The 17,721-nt window shown below is 45.1% G+C and overlaps 1 long non-coding RNA gene across 1 annotated transcript; it reads right to left on the reverse strand.

The window, feature by feature from the left end:
- Positions 1-13,264: 13,264 nt before the first annotated feature.
- Positions 13,265-16,363, reverse strand: LOC125939533 (uncharacterized). The gene is made up of 3 exons (XR_007463084.1): positions 15,749-16,363; positions 14,502-14,616; positions 13,265-13,886 (listed from the first exon to the last, which is right to left on the reverse strand). It is a non-coding gene; the product is annotated as an uncharacterized LOC125939533 (long non-coding RNA).
- Positions 16,364-17,721: the final 1,358 nt, after the last annotated feature.

Below are 17,721 nucleotides of genomic sequence, written 5' to 3' on the forward strand. Positions count from 1 at the left end.
GTTGTCTTGTGTGGGGCGATGCCTGGGTACCCTCTTCCTTGGGACCTGATACCTCTCCCTGATCCCTGCCTTTGTTATCCAGTCTGAAAACCCAAGGTTTTGTTTGTTTGTTTGGTTGGTTGTTTGTTTGGCCATAGCCTCCTAATTAATTCTTCAGTTTCCTTTTGAGACTGAAGCCTGCCTGAATTCCAGTCCCCTCTTCTGATTCCTGAATCCTTCACAAATTTATCCAGCCACCACCATCCACTCTGGAGAGGTGCCCAACTTGAAACCTTTCAGTCACTGTCTGGGATCCTCCACCAAAGCACCTGGGCCACCAGGCAAGCAGACCTGTCCCTTATCAAAACCCCCCATTAGAGTGGTCACAGTGACTCAAACGTATTCTCCCATCACCAGATTCAGACATCCCACTGCACTGAACTGAAACACCCAGACCTTTGAGAATACCCCCTGCAGGGCCACTAGGTACGCTTCCTTTTCCCAAGGAGCAAACCTTAGAAACTACTTGGCTGCCTTGTCTTCCCCCCGTCCCATATGGCCACCCTTCCTTCTCCCGTGCCTCCTATTCTACCTGTGCTTCCTCTGCTCCTTCTGTCTCCCTCTTTCCCTCCCTTCTCCCTCTTCACCTCCTCACCCTGCACAGCCCTTTGGATACTTTATGCTCTTGTTGCCAAAGTTGTAACACTCCCTAGATTGTGTCATCCTCTGCCACTAATAAGGTCAAGTCTTGATGATGATGAGAGGCATCACCCATTTCCTCCTTGCATGTACCATCTCTAATCCCTCCCTGAGGCTGAGAAAGCATATGTAACTTGCCAAAGGCCATGTGGTTAAGACAGTGGATCTGGGATTTCAACCCATGTCTGTCTGTATCCAAAATCCATCCTTGTTATACTCAACTGTCCTGATTCTCCTGTAAGGGTTCTTTTGCTATTAAAACCATAACTTTCTCCCAGGCCCAACGTAAAGCCAATCTTTCTCAAAGAGAATCTGCCAACAAGACTAATGCCTCCCATGTGACATTCTTACCCTCAGAGCCTCCTGAGTTAAGACAGGACAGCCCTCTTTAAGCCCTTCGCCTGTCCTGTGTACTGTTCCTTCTTCAGTCTTGCTAGCATGAACTGAAGTCTTGCTCATTTGCTCATCAGCACTTTATTATAATCTTCTCTATAAGGGATAGCAGCACATAAGGAATTACTTTCTAAGTGTATGTCTTCTATGCTGTTCACACTAGTACTTTTGTAAATCTGTATTGTGTCTTGGGGGTGGATTATTTGGCTACCCTAGCAGAAGTTATGAAAGCATTTATATTTCTTTCTTTACTTGTACCATTCCTGGGAATTGATCACAAGGGGAAAAGCCACATGTCGTGACATTTATATTGGCATTGACAGCACATTTAAAAGTCAAAGACCCAAAGAAACCTAGGTGTTTAGCAGTTGGGGATGGTCATGTAAATGATATCTGAGTGATGGGATATTAGATAGCTATTAAAAATAATAAATATGAGGGGTGCCTGGGTGACGCAGTCAGTTAAGTGTTTGACTCTTGATTTTGGCTCAGGTCATGATCTTATGGTTTGTGAGATTGGGCCCCACATCTCTCTCAAAATAAATAAACATTTTAAAAAGTAATAAATATGAATAAACATGTCATAACACTGAAACACGTGAAAAAAGTAGAACCCAATTCTATATCCAACTATGCAAAAGCTACATTCACATATCAATACAGATTGGAATGGATTTTGCGATCTGAGGATGGGTGGAGATTTCCTATTTTTTTAATTACAATTTCTTTGCAACATTTAAACAATGATGAACTGGTAAATTGCTGAAGTTCTGGGGCAGTTCTAAGGGTACTGGTCTTTTCATTAATACCCGAGTTCATCTATACGTGGCAACGACTCTTCACCATCTACTCCAGTGAGGAGTGCCACCCTTGGGCATCAAGCCCTGAGTGCTGGCTTGCTCAACAAACCCTGTATCGAGAGTAACCTACTAGACAACTTAGTTTGGGATAAGTACATCCCATTGATGAGGAGCATGAAGGGCCAAGGGAAAAAGGAAATGGGGTTGAGTCGCATGTCATTTCAGCTGGAGTACCAAGCTGGGATGGTCTCTTGAAATGGACAGGAACCTTTGAGGCAAGCCTGGTAAAAATAAGTGAGGCAGCCTGGTAAAAATTCAGTCTCTCCCTAAACAAATTGGCGATTGTATCATTTTCTCCTGCCTACATTCTTTCTAAGACCAACTCCACCCATGTGTTGCTCATATGCAGCCTCCTCTGCACAGTGAACGAGGTAAGAACTTTTAATGATGAGAGATTTAATGTCTATAACTGACACATTGGGATCCAGATAATAAATGTTAATCAGAGCTGTTAAGTAGACTGTTTGAAAATTCTTTTTCACACAAACACCTCGTCAGCAAGGAAGTGGACATGACCGATCTAGCCCCAAGGACACTGAAAGGGAGGACTCACCTGCAGAAGTCATCTCAGAGACATTCCACAAGGATTATGCATCCTGCACGCCACGACGTGAAAAGAGTTGGTCAGGCTGCAAGTCCACAGCTCTTTCGTGAAGCATTTCACGCTTGGAAATGAATAACGTTACCCTGGAACTCTGGAAAGGATTGATTGTTGGGCTTTAACCTTCAGATCACACTTGGTTTCTCCAGAATATCAGAATCTCTAAAGATGGAAAGAGGAAGGTTTGCAGTTACAGCGTAGCATTAGGAATCCTGGATTTTAGAAAAGGCAGGAGGGATGGATATTTGACTAACTTGAAGGGTGTGTCTATTGGTCATTGGGAGGATCAAGATGATGCATTACTATTACTTCCCCTATGAGCAAAAGGGTGATCTCAGCCGCCAGGAGCCCCTCTGTACCTTGTGTACACCCCTCATGAAGCTCAGGTGGAAAATGTGTCTTTGTTATATTAGGCACGAATTATTCTTAAGATGAGTATTCCACTCATCTTTGCCATGTGAGCTCTAAAGGCTGAAAGTCCCAATGTACTGTTGTATGGATTAATGATCTTGAATTGCATCTCTGTGGTTAAGAGGCAGGATGCTGTGCTCAACTGAGAGAAAGGGCTGTTCCTAACGCACGGAGAATGAAGCAGGTGGCCAAGAGCCAAAGACCCAACATCCAAGTGCAGTTACATTGTGTATGTAGGGAAAGCACCAATAAATACATTTCATGGATATGTGAGAATAAGAAGCTTATATCCATGCAGCTTCTTCCAACAATAGGATGTCAAATTTGGATTCAACGTGCAAGGGTTTTAGTAGGGACAATGCCTGTGTGAGAGGAAATCGGGAGAAGTCCGGGTAAGGCTGGGAGAACCGTCAGACCACCAAGCACGTGGAAGGTGAGTAGACGTGTCCTACACTGGCGTGCAAAGGAAGACTCAACAAGGCCACTGGATAGTCTGGAAGCTGAAGTCCAGCTCTAGAGTCTTCCCTACGTGCCAGAACAGGCTGCCTTCCCTCAGGCACCAGCTGGGAGCAGTCCTTGGGGGGCATCATCTCAGCATACATGCTTCAATAGAGTTCAGAGCACTGTAGTAGGGGTCCTTGGTCAGTTACACTCCCCAAAGCTGGAGGTCTATAACGCACAGAATCAGGGCTGTCTCAAAGCTGCCTACAAACCAAAACTCCACTAGCACTGAGAAAAAAAGCATGATTTGTGGTAGGGATATAGATTAAGTGTATATAGGCCACTGAGGAAACAAAACAGAATAAAAACCAGACCATGCCTTGGGAGAAAGATGATGAGCAGAGAAATGGTAGGACCAATTTCTTCCCTAACTATGAGCAGAGTCCACTAACATGCTAACTGGACCCACAAAAACAAACAAAACTGACACTCTTTTGCTACAGAAAAGTCAAGATTCATTAACTAATACTGACAATAGTTATGGTTTGGACTTTAGCCAATGTAGAGTTTTAGAATATATTCCCCAAAGAACAATTCATCTGTTGAATATATTGCTCTGGATGCAGTTTGAATAAATTTATGTTAGAATCTTGGATATCTGCCTGTTTATTTTTTATAATACCAGACTAATATAATATGGGCCAAAGCTTCTCTCTAAGACAGATTAGTAGAATCAAATGAAACACAACAAAGAGCCAAGTGCAAATAGAGGCTTACTATTTGATAAAGGTGGCATTTCTAATTAGCAGAAAAGGATTGTTTGGTAAACTGAGTTGGAACGACTGGAAGCCATCTGGAAAAAAATAAATTCGAATTCTTACTTCATATGTTATCCAACAAATTCAGGAAGGATTTTTTTTTTTTTTAGGAAGGATTAATGTTTTAAATGTTAAAAATAAAATAAATGTAGGTGCTCCTGCTTGGCTCAGTGATGGAGCATGCAACTCTTGGGCTGTGAGTTCGAGCCCCACACTGGGCATAGAGATTACTTAAAAATGACATCGTAATAAAATAAAAGTCCTGGTTGGGGCGCCTGGGTGGCTCAGTCGGTTAAGCGGCCGGCTTCGGCTCAGGTCATGATCTCATGGTCTGTGGGTTTGAACCCCGCGTCGGGTTCTGTGCTGACAGCTCAGAGCCTGGAGCCTGTTTCAGATTCTGTGTCTCCCTCTCTCTCTGACCCTCCCCTGTTCATGCTTTCTCTCTCTCTGTCTCAAAAATAAATAAACATTAAAAAAAAATTAAAACAAAAAACCAAAACTTTACCTTCCAAACACCCTTTCTAAGGAAGCTACTAAAGAATATGTTGGGGCACCTCGGTGGTTCAGTTGGTTGAGCGCTGACTTTGGCTCAGGTCACGATCTCCCGGTTCTTGAGTTCAAGCCCCACGTCGGGCTCTATGCTGACAGCTCAGAGCCTGGAGCCTTTGTCTCCCTGTCTCTCTGCCCCTCCCTCACTCGTGGTTTGTGTCTCCTCTCTCAAAAAATAAATTAAAAAATTAAAAAAGGGGCACCTGGGTGGCTCAGTCACTTAAGTGCCCGACATCAGCTCAGGTCATGACTCACGGTTGGTGAGTTTCAGCCCCATGTCGCGCTCTGTGCTGACAGCTCACAGCTCGGAGACTGGATCCTGCTTCAGATTCTGTCTCTGTCTCTGTGCCTCTCCCCTGCTCTGGTTCTGTCTCTCTCTCTCTCAAATATAAACAAACATTAAAAAAATTTTTTTAATTAAAAAAAAGAAAAACAGGCAAAGGAGATGAAGGGATATCTCATGAAAAAGTGTATAAATGGTTCTTAAATATATAAACATGACCACCTTCACACATAATCAGAAAAATTTAAGTCAAAATGATAGTAAAAAGTGAAAAAATGGAGTCTTCTGAGTTGCTGGTTTGTTTGTGTTTATTTCACCTATTGTACTATTAAAGATGGAACCACATGCTATGTTATCTCGGGGTCTCTGAGAAGCAGGCACCAAGAGGGGATTAAACATGCAACAGATGAATTGGGGGACAGTCCTGGGAAGAAAAAAGGGGAAGGAAGCCGGAGGAGGTGGAGAGAATCTTAGTACCAGGCTGGGACCAGGCTGCCGACCTGACCCTCACGAAGGGGAGAGGGAAGGAAGGAGGGAGGGCTGGAGAGGGTGAGTCTCAGGCTGCAGCACGGTTGTACGGGGGGTTGGCCGGGGCGAGGGAGAGCCCCTGAGCTGAGGAATCCCACATCCTGCAGGAATGGGTCTTCCTTTGCACTCAGCCCCTGGCTGGGAGCAGCCTGCCAGAAGTCTGGCCCCAGTGCTTTCGCAGCGGTGGATGCTGAGCACAGCACTAATGACAGTTTCTGCAGCAAGAAGTCTGAGTGGTGCATTTTCCAGGCCACCGTGCATGCTCTATTAGCAAAGGTGGAGGGAAACAGGCATCCTCCTACACTGAGGATGGCAGTGAACTTGGAATAACCTCCATGGAAGGTAGCACCTCTCAAAATGTTAAATGTACAAGCCATTTGAGCCAGCAGCCCCCCTCCTACAAAATTTTTCCTAGAGACGTATGTCTATTCAATTCAGTCACTGCGGCATTATTTGTCATAGCAAAAGATTGGTGACAACCTAAGGCACTAGTTAAATAAATTCTAAGATATTGTACAGCGGTAAACAAAGAAGGAAGGTCTTTGTGCGCTGACATAGAGTGATCTTTAAGATGCCTTATGAAGTGACAAAGGCAAGGTGAAGAGCGGAGCAAGCAATGCACTACAATTGAGGTTAACGTTTTTATTCTAGTAGGCTCCATCCACGCCCCGCCCAACGTTGGGCTTGAACTCAGGACCCTGAGATTAAGGCCTGAGCCGAAATCAAGAGTCAGGCGCTTAACCAACTGAGCCACCCAGGCTCCCTGACGTTAAAACTTTTAAAGGGGGGATTACACATGTACAAATTTATTTGTATATGCAGAGCGTGTCTCTGGAAGAGAGCACAAGAAACAGGCAACATTTCTTGTCCTGAAGACAGGAACTTGGATCTCGGGAGACAGAAATTTTGAGTCATGTGAATTCAAAAAATAAATACAAATTTCAATTAAAATTTTGTTAATGTTTTATTTTTTTTATTTTTGAGAGAGAGAGAAAGAGAGAGAGCAGGGGAGGGGCAGAGAGATGGGGGACAGGATCTGAAGCAGGCTCTGTGCTGACAGCAGCAAGCCTGATGAGGGGCTCGAACTCATGAACCTTGAGATCATGACCTGAGCAGAAGTTGGACACTCAACTGACTGAGCCACCCAGGCACCCCTCAAAAAATAAATAAAATTTCAAAAGAATTCGAGTCTTTCTGACTTGATATGTGCTATCGCTCTCCTAAATAAGTGAAAAGTGGATAGATACTGTGCTTGTAAGGGATATTTACTCAACGTTAATTACCTTGGGTTAAGCCTCCCAGCTACTGACACGAATATGCTCCCCTCACAAAAAGTTTAAATATTTAAAATGTATAAATCAATATAAAAAAACTAACAAAAGCATGTTTGATCCATCAACCTTGACAAACACGCCTTCACAAAGGTCTGCCATGTTCAAAATTGGGATTCTTGGTTTCTTTAGGATTTCAGTCAGGAATGTAATAATGGGGGAAGGTTGGCCTGTGGCCTTCCCTTTTCTCTTGCCACCTCCCACCCTGTCCTGAATCATGAGTGGCCTCCACACACATGTGTGGACCAGCCTGCCTGTTCAAACTCAATTCACACCTCCAGGAATGCTCTTGGTCATGTCTCAGGGCAGCACGGGTGGCCCAAAGAAAGATGGAACCAGGAAAGGGCTCCCTGTAGATCATGAAGTAGCACTGAGGCCATTTGGGAATTTCGGGGTGTAAGATGCCCTAGAGTAGTCAAAAACAGGGATGATGGATTTTTTTTTAATGCTTATTTATTTATTTTTGAGACAGAGAGAAAGAAAGAAGCGAGAGCAGGGGAGAGGCAAAAGGAGAGGGAGATAGAGAATCCCAAGCTGTCAGCTCAGAGCCTGCTGCGGGGCTAGAACTCACAAGTCGTGAGATCATGACCTGAGCCGAAACCAAGAGTCCAACACCAGCCAGGCGCCCCAAGGGAGGAAAAGTTTTCGCCCTAGTCTTGTTATGTTCTTTAATTTTTTTTTTCCAACATTTTTTATTTTTATTTTTGGGACAGAGAGAGACAGAGCATGAACGGGGGAGGGGCAGAGAGAGAGGGAGACACAGAATCGGAAACAGGCTCCAGGCTCCGAGCCATCAGCCCAGAGCCTGACGCGGGGCTCGAACTCACGGACCGCGAGATCGTGACCTGGCTGAAGTCGGACGCTTAACCGACTGCGCCACCCAGGCACCCCGGGATGAAAAGTTTTTTAATGTATCAAGGTGACCAGGCTGAATTCAATTTCCCAGAATCCCTTTCCTGTGGTTTTTGAGGGAGATTTAGTGCAGGGAAGGAAACAGCAGCCGCGTTGTTAAGTACCTCCCACAGTTGCTAATCTTCTAGTTCACCTCACGCCCATGAGGCAGCATCCTGAGAGCTCCCCCGACCCCTGCCCCCGCTGCTCCTCCTTCAGACTCTCTGAACTTTAGTTCAGGTGAGTGTGTTTTAGCTCTGTGACAAGGGACCCTGGCTCCTGCAGGACACCCGTACCCATAGGTCAGAGCCAACACAGGTTTCCGTGTGTCCTCACGGGTTCCAGCTCATGCTGTGGATTCTGGCTGCCTCTTGATCGTCCCCCTTTACATCCATCCTCCCTTATTGACTGAGTGTCCTGTGGACTCCCAGCTGTGACACCAGACAGAGGCGCTTAGTCACTCCCACAACTGTGCAGAGGCAAATCCCCATGAAGAATCTCCCTCCCTCCACTGCTCCCCGCCTCTATATATGTACGTGTGTGTGCATGTCTGTGTGTGTGTGTGTGTGTGTGTGTGTGTGTAGGCACATACGTCCCCTAGTGATTCTGCTTCCCAGATTGAAACCTAATTCAAAGGTGTGAGCTCTTGGTAAGTACATCACCTTGGCCTTGTGGACCCCTTGCCCTATGGGACGGGCATGGCTGGAGCAGGGCAATCCTTTAACATCTGGCACTCAGGTTGGGGTCTCAGGTGCCCAGGAGTAAGGGGACTGCTGAACCCAGGGCAAGAGGAGAGAAGGTACCTGGAAGAAGGTAGGGTGGTCAGGGAAGGCCTTTGAGCTGTCACATGACAATTCAAAGAATCTTCCAGAAGGAAGCTAGGATAAAACTCTGCATCCAGAAAGCCTGGTATGTCCTGGGACAGCTGGAAGGCCAGTGTGGCTGAGCTGAGGGCTCGGAGGCAAGGCTGGAGGCAGGCAGCATCCAGACATGATGGTGCCATGGGCTCCACCAAGGAGGTTAGACGAATTCCAGGTGTGAGTGAAAGCTACTGGGAGGTTTTCTTTTTTTTTTTTTTTTAAACGTTTATTTATTTTTGAGACAGAGACAGAGCGTGAACGGGGGAGGGTCAGAGAGAGAGGGAGACACAGAATCTGAAACAGGCTCCGGGCTCCGAGCTGTCAGCACAGAGCCCGATGCGGGGCTCAAACTCACGGACCGTGAGATCGTGACCTGAGCCGAAGTCGGATGCTTAACCGACGGAGCCACCCAGGCGCCCCGCTACTGGGAGGTTTTGAATATAGGAATGACACAATCGAAGAAAGGTTTTAGAAACACTGCTCTAACTGCTCTGCGGATATTGGACAGAAGAGTAAAGCGTATGCCAGGCCTCTTGTATGTGCACCCCACACCCACCCTCCAGGAGCCCCCCTCCTGCTCTGCCTCAGCTGGGCTCTCTTCCCTTCTCATTCCAGCCGGGTCAACCCGTGGGAAGTGTATGTCCCTCAGGGAGGCAGTATTTCTCCTGTCACTTTCCCTGGGGGAAGGGGAGTCGCCGTTGGCTGCATGCTTCTGTGTAGCGAGATCTCCACTGGTTCTGGGTTTGTTTTTTTTTTTTAATTTACACCTAAGTTAGTTAGCGTATAGTGCGACAATGATTTCAGGGGTAGAGTCCAGTCATTCACCCCCCCCCCACAAATAACACCCAGCGCTCATCCCAACAAGTGTCCTCCTTACTGCCCCTTGTCCATCTAGCCCATCCCCCACCCACAGCCTCTCCAGCAACCCTCTGTTTGTTCTCTATATTTAAGAGTCTCTTATGTTTTGTCCCCCTCCCCGTTTTTATATTATTTTTGCTTCTCTTCCCTTATGTTCATCTGTTTTGTATCCTAAATTCCACATATGCATGAAGTCATACATTTGTCTTTCTCTGAAAGACATAATACCCTCAAGTTCCACCCACGTTGTTGCAAATGGCAAGATTTCATTCTTGATTGCCGAGTAATACTCCATTGCAGATATATACCACATCTTCTTTATCCGTTCACCTGTTGATGGACATTTGGGCTCTTTCCATACTTTGGCTATTGTCTATAGGGCTGCTATAAACATTGGGGTGCATCTGACCCTTTAAACAGCTCACCTGTATCCCTTGGGTGAATGCCTAGTAGTGCAATTGCTGGGTCGTAGTGTAGTTCTATTTTTAATTTTCTGAGGAACCTCCATACTGTTTTCCAGAGTGGCTGCACCAGCTTGCATTCCCACCAGGAGTACAAAAGAGTTCCTCTTTCTCCGCATCCTCACCAACATCTGTTGTTGTCTGAGTTGTTCATTTTAGCCATTCTGATTGGTTCCACTGGTTCTAACCCAGGTTACTATACTGTCCCTAGGTCCCCCTCACCCTGTTCAAGGTCCCCAAACTCTCCTCAACTTATCCTAATTTAAGGGGACCCTCTGTTTTATCTTTGTATTCTGACTGATACAGACTTACAGCACAGTCCCCTCTATTTTATTCAGAACGCTCCCCATCATTCAGTGACTAAGGCTCTATGCCTCATTTCTTCTCTCCTTAGAGTGAGCTCTGTCCTAGGATGCTCTTCAAATCCACGGCCTCCGGGTCGGTCCTCATAGGCTTCAGAAAACAGTCTAGATGTGCCTGCACCCCACAGTGGGCAGAATAAGGCTGCGATGTAAGCTGAAATCCCACTACTGTTAAGTATGTGAAGTCCTGCTGAGGTAAGTCTGGTCATGGGGAAGCATTCTCCACCAGTAGCAACCTCAGGGGCAATGGGAATTGACGCGGTAATACACAGTGCTTCATGAGATCCTAGTGTTACCATGTCGGATGCAAACGAATCAATGTGGTCCACGCGGTAACACACAGTGTCATATGAGATCCTCCTGTTACCACGTCAGACACAAATGGAATAACCTTGTTTCTCACTGGTGGGGCTCAGGAAATTTGGTTTTACTTTTCCACTAATGTAAACAAACCTGTAAATTTAACTCACATGTTTTAAAAAAATCAATCAACACTAAAAATATTAACACTATAGTTAATTTACATGGACAAGAACAATTTTTGTTAGAAATTATCAAAGCTAAACTAAAGAAAACCCCTCTGACTTTTCTTTTTTTCAACCTAAAAGTGCATTTTGGGATTAATGTAAATAAAGCATATTTTATATTATTTTAACCTTCTGATCTCTTTATTCTGGTCAGGCTCCTGTGTTCAATACCATCATTGTGTCTGATCATGAATTATTGACAAAGTTCATTAAAAAACTAAATTTGCTTTGCACGATGACAAATGACCTATTTCAGGTTCATTATCACTTCCATTTACAAAACGCTTCCTTCCACTTCTTTTGTGAGAAATCAACTATTTATAGTATTAGAGCCTCTCTTTAAAGTTTTTATTTGTATCTATTTTATTTTCAAACATTCCAAATCAAGAGAATATTATAATAACCCCCAACGTAATGCCACCTGTTTAATAATTGACATTTAGCCACATTTGTACCATCTGTTATACATATTTGATAAAGTGTTTAAAACAAGTCCCAGACATCATGATACTTCTACTTTTTAAAAAAATTTTTTAAAATGTTTTATTTATTTTTGAGACAGAGAGAGACAGAGCATGAGCAGGGGAGGGGCAGAGAGAGAGGGAGACACAGAATCTGAAGCAGGCTCCAGGCTCTGAGCTGTCAGCACAGAACCGCAAGAGGCTGATGCGGGGCTCAAACTCACGAACCGCACGATCATGACCTGAGCCGAAGTCGGACGCTTAACCGGCTGAGCCACCCAGGCGCCCCTACATCTACTTTTTTTGATGTTTATTTATTTTACTTGAGAGAGAGAGAGAGAGAGAGAGAGAGGGAGAATGTGAGTGGGGGAGGGGCAGAGAGAGAGGAAGACTGAGGCTCTGAAGTCGGCTCAGTGCTGACAGTAGTGAGCCTGATGTGGGGCTCAAACCCACCAACTGTGAGATTATGACCTGAGCTGAAGTTGGACACAACCAACTGAGCCACCCAGGCGCCCCTTCAGTGTACATTGTCTTAAAAGTGACATTTCAGGGTGCCTGAGCGGCTCAGTTGGTTAAGCCTCCGACTCTTAACTTCAGCTCAGGTCGTGATCCCAGGGTCATGAGATCGAGCCCCGCACTGTCAGCACAGAGCCAGTTTGGGATTCTCTCTCTTCCTCTGCCCTCCCTTTGTCTCTTCCTCTCAAAATAAATAAATAAACATTTTTTAAAAATGACATTTAAGGGGCACCTGGGTGGCTCAGTTGGTTGAGCGTCTGACTTTGGTTCAGGTCATGATATCATGGTTTATGAGTTCAAGCCCCGCGTCGGGCTCTGTGCTGACAGCTCGGAGCCTGGAGCCTGCTTCGGATTCTGTGTCTCCTTCTCTCTCTCTGCCCCTCCCCAGCTTGCACTCTCTGAAAAATAAATAAAACATTAAAAGAAAAAATGACATTTAATTACATAACCAGAATCTTATTATTGCTTCACAAAAGTAATAATAATTCTGTAATTATCATCAAATACCCAATCCATATTGAAATTTTTCTGATGCGCCCCCAAATACCTGTCTCCGGTCAGTTTGTGTGAATGGGGATCTGGCACTCCACATGCTGCATTTGGTTAAGTTTTGAACTGAAAGCTCTTACAGGAAAACGTATTGTTCCTCCTGTCAAGTATGCGAGGATCTTTGACCTTTTATAATAATGATTTCATAGACTGTGGAGGCAGTTCATACGGATGCAGCTAAAGCCTTTTTAAGGCCAATGGATGCTTGAACTTTGTTTATCTTGTTTGGAGAAAGCATTCACGGGGCCAGAGGGGTTCTCGATGGTCTTACAAATGCTGCCTTACAATCCTTTTTTTGGAAACACATTTGTCCGCTGACACTGCGTACAGGATTTCCTCCACAAAAACATGGGATTTTCTTGTTTAAAAAGGGACACTCATTTTCAGAGCTGTATCTCTTCCATTTGTCCCAGGATTTTGACAGAATCTTCAGGACATAGTTTCTAAAGTTACCAAGCCGTACCTACAGTGATACCTAGAAAGCAGGCCAGCAAGCGGGCTTCATCTGGAACCCGAACTCCCCCTAGCTCCCACCAACACACTTTTTCCTGGAGAAACACTTTGCACAGTATTGTTTCCTTCCATCTTACACACTTTCCAGGAGTGTGCGACCCAGGCAAGGATCTACAGTAAGTGTTTAACAAGGCCCCCAGGAGGTTAGGAGTCATAGTTCAAGGGAGTGGAGAGGTATCCCACGTCTTCTAGTGAAGCAAAAAAAGGTCTTTTCACTTCCACGAAGAGGGAAATATTCTTTAAGTTACAGCTGCCGTTAACAGACTCCAAACAAAGTTAATTTGCGCTTTCCCAATGGAATTTTCACTAGTTGTCAGTCTTGGTGTTAACTTGACTGAAAGAAAACTTAAAATATGTATCACTACGTGTTTGTTGACCAGAGCACTGTTCTGACTGAACATCCCAATAAGGCCGGGGGATAATGTAGGAGGGAGAAAAAGTTGGACAAGGGCTGATGACTTTATAAATCCTCTACACTATCTAATATTTGAACAGTGTGAGAGTGTCGTAGCGTATGCAGGTCACAAGCCAAGAAACGGACAGATGTCCCTGCAGAAGGAAGCAGGCTAGGGCAATGGGGTAACCCAAGTGGCCTGGGGAAAGTAGTAATGAGCAGAGCACCAAAGACCAGCATTCCAGCCCCAAACTTCTTTCTCCTTGAGATACTCATCCTCTCCTTCTGTGTCACTGAGTGAATGTTCTGGGACCTTCTGCTTCTGGGACAGGACACTTTGTATATGACCCATAGGTGACAAGATGGTTCAAAAGGATCTCCACGCATCACTCCATGTTTTCCAGACTATTTCTTTATGTTTCATAGACTATGCTTCCTTCACACACCCCCTCCCCGGCACGCCCCCTCCCCTGAAAACCAACACTTGCACAATGTGCAGAAGGTATGGAACAGCCCCGACTTGGTCCCCTCCATGCTTGTTCTAGGAGCTCCTCGTTCCTACTCAGGCTGCTTCCTGTGGTTGCTTAGACGTGGGTCACATCTAGAAGAGAAATGGCAGGCAGGATCATAGGGACAGGAATCTGACTGAATGATCTCACACTTAAAAGTGATACAGAGGGGGCACCTGGCTGGCTCACTCAGAAGAGCGTGTGGCTCTTGATCTCAGGGTCGTGAGTTCGAGCCCCACATTGGGTGTGGCGATTACTTAAATACCGAAACTTTAAAAAAGTGACATAGGGGAAAAAATCAGCAAATATTTTTCTGCCAAATGAAAAAAAAAAAAAAACCCTCTTCTGGGGGAAATTGCAACAGCAGAATAAGCATGATGAGATGGGGAAGTTCACTACCAATCCCACCACACCCAAGACCAGAAAATTTTAGGTTCCATCCACAGCCTCCCTCCCTCCTCAGTGCCTTTGACTCCCTGACCCCCTACTTCATGATCCCAGTCTTCCTCTCCCTCCTCCACTCTGCTGGCCACCCATTCCCCCCTGCATACCCATGTCTTCTGCCCAGTTGACTCAGCCATTTCTTCAGTCTGTGAACACTTTGTGGTTCCTTGTCTCTATCAGTGGTCCCTCCCCTCCAACACACACGCGCACACACACACACACACACACACACTCTGACTTTAACTGGACCCGAGTTTACTTACAAGACAAGCGATTGCTTGCTGCTCTGTGTGCTTAGCCAGTCCTGGGAGGCAGAACAAGAGGGCCATGCACAAAGGTGTCAAGGTGGCCATTTTTCATGACGCATACAAAGCTCATCTAGAGAGAGAGAAGACTAAATTAAGCACACAGAGACAGATGAAAGTACACAGGGCTGAAAGGAAACAAGGCACTAATTTGAATTCTTGACTCTCCAGACTATGGCCACAGCCCTTCATGAGGCCTGTGGTATTTATCTCCCCAAGGAGATGTGTTCTTCTAACACACTCCTCTTTTTGCTTCAGCCAGTTTGAGTTTCTTGCAGCCCAGTGACTCCTGATTAAGATATTCTCTTTCCCTGCTTGGCAAACTACCCCTGAGCCATTAGGCTCCAGCTCAAATGTCTTTTCTAGTGTGAGGCCTCCCTCAGGATGGAAATTACTGTTTCCCCACCAAACTGGTTCACACAACCAGGAAAGCATGGTCCACCTTGGATGGCGTCTGGCTATTCCTCCCTTACCCTGGAACCCCTTGTTTCTGAGTCCTTATCAGCGATGATGTCGGTTTCTGAGTCCCCAGCAGAGACAATGTTTGTTTCTTTTTTTTTAATTAAATTTTTATTATTATTATTTATTTAGAGAGAGCACAAGCAGAGGAGGGGAAGAGGGAGAGGGAAGGAGAGAATCTCAAGCAAGCTCCATACTCAGCACATTGCCTGATGCGGGGCTTGATCTCGCAACCCTGGGATCAAACAACCTGAGCTGAAATCTAGAATTGGACACTTAACCAACTGAGCCACCCAGATGCTCCAACAGTGTCCGTTTCTGAGTCCCCAGTGAAGTCAATGCTTGTTTCTGAGTCCCTAGCAGAGACAATGTCTGTTTCTGAATCTCCAGCAATTCCTACAAATACTTCATGTGCCAGCTGCTCAGATAAATGAGTGGATTCATTAATAAATGGGCGGGGGGGGAGGGGCTTTCCATTTTCTATCAATGATCTCTCTAGAATCAAAACCAAAGTGCTCTGATTCCCCTATACTTACCCACACAACTTCCAACTTGAAGTCTTTGCAGAGGGTTACATTCCTTGGGAAACGCCTATGTTTTGTTTTAGGCTTCTCCTCACCTTGTTTTGTTTTGTTTTTGTCTAGTTCCAAACCATTCCTGAGCTCATGTTCGGGAACGAAGGCTATACAGCAGCCAGGAATGATCCCTCTGCCCTCACATCGCGGGCTGTGGCCAATGTGACTTACCAAGCTACTGTCAACCCATTCCCAGATGCCAGTCTGGGCATGTGCCGTTCCAGAATCAGCCCAGCTCTGACCTCCTGAATCTCTGTGTGAGAGAAGACCAGGAATCGCTGTTTCAACAGGCTCCAAAGAACAGTCAGCCAGGTCTGGGACCCTTGGCCAGGTCACCGTGCTTATGAAGGTGAGTTATGGGTCTGTGCATCGAGAGAGATCTCAGATTGTGTTCCGCTCAGCCACTGGCCCCGCTCAGAAGAGGGCAGGGCAAGAGGATGCCCTGATCCAACCTGAAGTAGAGATGAAGCCTTCCATCCAGTATTGTCTTCTACTTCAGGTTCTCCTCAGCAGCTGCCACAGTCCACTCCCAGATCATTTTCACCATCTGGTTTCTCTCCGGACCGGACCGACCCTCCAGCATTGCCCCAGGAGCTTCCATCGTTCTCCCGCCTCCGTGTTCCTGCAGTCCCGGAGCTCCACATAGATTGCACTTCCACAAATATGCGTATCAAACCTCTGTCCTTCCCTGCATAACAGCAGCAGCAATAGTAACAATAACAGTTACCATTGGCTGAGTATTTCTTGTGTATGTGCCAATCACCAAGCCAGGCATTCTGCACACGTTATCTCACTTCCTCCTCACAACAGCTCTGTGAAACAGATATTATTGTAGCCACTTTACACGCAAGGGCTCCTGGCTTGAATATCCACAGGAAATACTGCAAGAAAGTTACAGAAGTGGAAAAAGACAGCACTCAGTAGGACACCAAAGTCTACTTTTCCTACAATGCCACAGTGAGCCCAATGGTCTCTGCAAATTCTACCCCCTACATCCTAGGTCACTGCCATGAAGAAAACTGTTTTCTCTTTTATCTCCTACAGTATTCTGTGACTCTTTTGTGGAAGATACCTTATGCATTAAACTGTAAAACATAATCCTAACAGACTTATTTATAATGCTTATCTTTTGTGCCAGAAAAATACAGATGAGTCAGGACAAATCCATTATCACCCTTAGGAAAGCCATTCACATACATGTTTCAATGGGTATGTGCATTCAGATCCCAAGGCCACCACACGCCAGACATGTGACCTTGAACAAGTTACCTAAGTTTTCTCCTTAGTTTTTACTGATCAGTATAATGACAGATAATGGTAATAATGTAAAAATTATTATTTTTAACAATATAACAGGGTTATTGTGAGCATTAAATAATAGAACTGTGCTTGGTAAGTAGTCAATGTTTAATAGATGTTTGCTACTGTTAACTATTGCAAAATATAAATGTTATTGTAGCAGATGGCTTGGAGCCCTTCTGTTGAGGAAACAACTCACTGTGTTTTCTGTCTACTAACTATCCACTGAATACTTTTGTACCACAAATGTAGGGAAGGTTTTCCCCTCGCCAAGCAATTCTTTAATTTTCAAGGGATACAGATTGGATGTCTTACAACTGAACTCAATATTGACACTATCCATCTGGATTTAGTGTCAGATCCCGCAGGTGAAGGACTGAATCCTACAAGACTGCCTTCTACCACCTCAGACAGCAATTACAACCATTGTTCTCATGACCCCCTCCTCCATTTGATAATTTGCTCGAGCAGCTCACAGAACTCAGGAAAACAGTTTACAGTTGACCCTTGGACAACACAGGTTTGAAATGCAAGGATCCACTCATATGTGGATTTTTTTCAATACATACAGTACAGTACTATAAATGTATTTTCTCTTCCTTATGATTTTAATAACATTTTCTTTTCTCTAGCTGACTTTATTAGAAGAATACAGTATATAATACATATAGTGTACAAAATATGTATTAGTCAATTATATGTGTTATCAGTAAGGCTTCTGATCGGTTCTTGGCTATTAGTAGTTCTGGTTTTTGGGGAGTCAAAAGTTATATGTGAATTTTCGGCCGTGCAGGGGTTCAGCACCCCCAACACCCACCTTGTTCAAGGATCAACCGTACTTATTA

Source organism: Panthera uncia (genome assembly GCF_023721935.1).
Source record: "Panthera uncia isolate 11264 chromosome B2 unlocalized genomic scaffold, Puncia_PCG_1.0 HiC_scaffold_25, whole genome shotgun sequence".
Taxonomy (NCBI): Eukaryota; Metazoa; Chordata; class Mammalia; order Carnivora; family Felidae; genus Panthera; species Panthera uncia.